Raw genomic sequence first — 4516 nt, 5'->3', positions numbered from 1 at the left:
ATGTGCGGAGAGGAAGTCGAGGCCGAGGATGATGTCGTGGGGACAGTGAGCGATGACTGTGAATAGCACGGTAGTGGAGCGATCGGCGAAGGAGACGCGGGCGGCACACATACCAATTACGGGGGCTGTTCCGCCATCGGCGACACGGACAACAGGCGTCGTGGCGGGCGTGATTATTGTCCTCAGCCGGTTACGAAGATCCGCGCTCATTACCGACAAATGCGCCCCAGTGTCTATGAGAGCTGATACAGGAACACCGTCTACTTTCACGTCAAGAAGGTTCAGATGAGTGGGCAACGTCAGGAGAGGATTTGGCGGCGTATGGAGCAATGCGGCGTCACCTCGAGGCGCTGCATCGTCTAGTTTTCCGGCTGGGAGCGGCGTCCGAAGGGAGTCGGCGAATAGGAACGACGGGGCTGGGGAGAGTGAGATTGTCGTCGTTGGGGCGAAGGCGAACGAGAATAGGGGCGGTTCGGCGCAGGAGAATCGGTGGCGGCATTATCTGAGCGGGCAGCATAGGGACGAGAAAGGCCACCTGGGGGGCGAGAGTAGGCAGTATATGTAGACTGGTTCAGGGAACTCCAGCGACTGCGGCAGTGCCGAGAAATGTGCCCAATTCGATGGCAGTGAAAACAAATTGGCTTGTCGTCTGCAGTGCGCCATTCAGAGGGGTTGCGGAAACGTGGTGGGTAAGAAGGTGCGGGACGGGGCGGAATCGAAGATGCCGGGTGGGGATCAGGGCGATGGGCCGAGCAGATGGTGTGAATACCCATGTTGGCGAACTCCTGGCGGACAACTGCCTGGATCAGGGAAACAGTGACTGCAGGTGCATTGGAGGGGCTGGAGTCGAACGCAGCCGGATAGGCGGCCTCGATCTCACGCCTTACAATCCTGGTAACATCGCCAGTGTTGGTGGGACGAGGAGCGTCGGCACAGGAAGATGTCGCTGGGGTGTTGGGCAGACGGGCAAACTGTTGGTCGATACGTCGGCTTTTAGCGAATTCCAGGCGGCGGCACTCTTTTATAACAGCATCCACCGTCGCGACGTTGTTAAATACGAGCAAGTCGACGTACCGTCCACTGCTAAGCTCCGTGACGAGGTACAGGGAACGTCCACCTCCACCAAATATGTTACGTAGGAAGACACCGAAGAAAAGCTATTTACAAGTATATTTACAAGGCAATACGCCGCAGTTGACCAAGAGGCAACAGCCCGCGCTAGCTTCCAATCGTCGTCTTCGTCTTCTTCCTGCTCGGCTCTTCGTCATTGGGAATACTACCCCGTAGCACTATTAATAGCTCCGCATCAAGAACACATATCGCGGTTCTGTAAATGACATCCATTAGATCACTCAAAGCGGACAAATTCGATATGTCAATTTATATCTTGCATGAATTTGTTACCTGTGTACAAGGGTTCTGGAAAACTTTATTTCCGTATTACTGAATTTTTTGAGATTCCTGTGCAACATCACTGTTGTCCGCTTTAGATGTACTTTCCGCTGCAATTGACAGAATTGTCAATTCATATTTCGTTGCTGAGTTAGAGTTGTAAAATTGATAGTCTCGTTTTCTAAAAATTTTCGATACTTTCCCATTTTTAATAAAACATTGATGGCCTATGCCGAAAATTCGAAACCAACAGTCACTAGATCTTAAGTTCTTCCTTTATATGCCAGAAATCTCGTCAAATTTGGTGCATTGGTTGCCGCCAAAAACGAATTCTTTTACATGTATTTAGATGGTAGCCACCCAGCTAAAGCTTCCTCTTAAGCACCCTCACACGTGAGCCGATCCTGAAGCTAGTGCAATACCGGGCCGACCTGCGGCGGAGGTGAAGCACGCATTAAGCACTTTCCATACGTGGCGCGATACCGAAGATTGTGCAGTGCCGGGCCGACCCACCGTAGAGGTAGGCAGGCATTAAGCACTCCACATACGGGGACCGATTCCGAGGATAGTGGAATACCGGGCCTACCCGTGGTGTAGGTGAAGCACGCGCTAAGCGTTCCTCAGACGTGGGCTAATCCCGAAGATAGTGCAATGCCAGGTGGACGTGCGGCGGAGGTGAAGCAGGCATTAAGCACTCCCCACATGTGGGCCGATAGCGAAGTTTGTGCAATACCGGGCCGACCAGCGGCGGAGGTGTAGAAAAGCGCTCTCCATACGTGGCCTTATCAAGAATATGGTGAAATGCCGGGCCGATCCGCGGCGTAGGTGAAGCAGGCGCTAAGCATTCCCCACAGGTCCGCTGATCCCGAAGTTAGTGCAATACCGGGCCGACCAGCGGCGGAGGTGTAGCAGACGTTAAGCGCTCTCCATACATGGGCCCGAAGATAGTGCAATGCCGGGCCGACCCGCGGTGGAGGTGAGGCAGGCGTTAAGCAGTCCACATACGGGGACAGATCCTGAAGATAGGGGAATACCGGGCCGACCTGCGGTGAAGGTGGCGCAGGCGTTAAGCACTCCCCATACAAGGGCCCGAAGTTGGTGCAATACCGGGCCGACCCGCGGCGGAGGTGTAGCAGACGTTAAGCGCTCTTCATACGTGGCCCGATCCAGAATATGGTGAAATGCCGACCCGACCCGCCGCGGAGGTGAAGAAGGCGCCAAGCACTCCCCACACTTGCGCTGATCCCGAAGTCAGTGCAATACGGGCCCGACCCGTAGGCTAGGTGGCGCAGGCGTTAAGCACCCTCTTTAGGTGGGCCGATCCCGAAGACAATGCAATGCCGGGTGGACTCGCGGTGGAGGTGCAGTTGGCCATTAAGGGGTCCCCATACACAGTTTCGCTGGTCATCCTTGTTCACAAAGTGGAAGCGCATTCAACTTTGTGGATCTCCAGAACAAAGTTGATTGTTTAAACGTACGTCGGAAGTAGGTTTACGCACTTCGTTAATTGAAAGAAAATTCCGATTGGGTGGCGTAAAAGCAACAGGAACCATATAAATTAGTACAGAGGTGATAAGGATAAGGCGACCTCGTACGCAGTATTTACCATAGCGTCTGTGACATAGGATGGCAACGCAGGTCATAAATTTACACTTGGGAAAATCGGGAAATAATATAGAAAAATTATATATCCGGGTAACTACAGAACGCGTTAAACAAGGCAGGTGCTTTAGGGGATAATATATTTGCCTATACTCGCTGCATAGAAATTTCAGGAGCTCAGAGCAGACATTTATCGTTAGAATTTCTAGATATTAGGGCGCTTACCACAACAAAGACAGAAAATCGCTTTGGGATATTCGGGAGTGTGAAAGCATAGGTGATAATTTCGTAGAACTGCTCAGGGAGACATGTTTTTTTCCGCAAGTTAAAATACACACAAAAAAGAAAACATATAGAAGACAACACGGGCGGCACTTCCAACTGATTTAGTTTGGGCGGTGACCCAGGAATATATGTACACATACTCGCATGCGCAGGCTGTTCACGAACCTATGTTATCCAGTGGTCAAACAATCTAGTTTCGGATTAGTAGAGCAAGATAGATGTATCGCTAATTCAACTTTAACCTTTCTTTTTTATATAAGAAGCCTCCATTAGCTCCCGTGCTGCTTGATTTCTGCCTCTACCAAGAATCTTAATCTCAGAAAAAGTTGGTCTGCACATGCAGGCCTTGCAGTGCGCTGGCAAACGTGCCGCGCCATGTTTGACATATTCCTATCTAGTGTTGATCGCCTGCTCGATGAGGCTTTTAACGGGACATCACTTTAAATATTTTAAAGGTTTTTAGATATATGGACGACTCTTCAATCCTTTTGGTGAGCTTGGCGAGCTTGCAATTCACTTCTTCCAGTGCACAACTTGTGCAGGCTTGGAGTGACGCCCGTCACCGGCAAAAGATGCCGAGAGCGAGTGGGGCTATACTAATCCAGGTACAACCAAATTAGGAAGGCCCACAAAGCTTCAACAAGACACTCCCTCACCAGATCAGGAATTGGCCTCCCTGGTGCAGTATTCGGCCACCCCCTCCCAAACGGCTGACTCAATTACCCAATGACCCCCAGTCCCCAGCAGCTGCGAAGCACCTGACCAAGGCGGCGGTCAGACCTGTAACGCAGCAGAGGGTGCTAAGAACCTCTGGATCCGGACAGGCCGCCAATGGAAACTGAGCTTTGCAACGTTTACCACCCGAACCCTCTCGAGTGAGGCTAGCTTAGCAGGACTCTTTGAGGAATTATCAGACATTGTTTGAGATATCATCGACCTTATTGAGATTAGAACTGGTGAGGCTTATTCATTGCTGAATAACGGACATGTCCTCTGCTATAGAGGTCTCCTACATAATAAGCAATACGGGGTAGGATTCTTAATCCATAAGGACATAGCGGGCAACACTGACGAATTCTACAGCATTAATGAGATGGTAGCTGTAGTCGTAATCAAACTTAATAAGAAGTGCAGATTAAAGGCAATACAAGCCTACGCTCCACCACCAGTCACGATCATGAGGAAGTAATCAGTTTTATGAAGATGTTGAATTAGTGATCAGAAAAGTGAAAACTGA

The sequence above is a fragment of the Dermacentor albipictus genome, chromosome 9 (assembly GCF_038994185.2).
Source record: "Dermacentor albipictus isolate Rhodes 1998 colony chromosome 9, USDA_Dalb.pri_finalv2, whole genome shotgun sequence".
NCBI lineage: Eukaryota > Metazoa > Arthropoda > Arachnida > Ixodida > Ixodidae > Dermacentor > Dermacentor albipictus.
The sequence above is the reverse complement of the archived record's forward strand: the minus strand, read 5'-3'. Positions refer to the sequence as shown.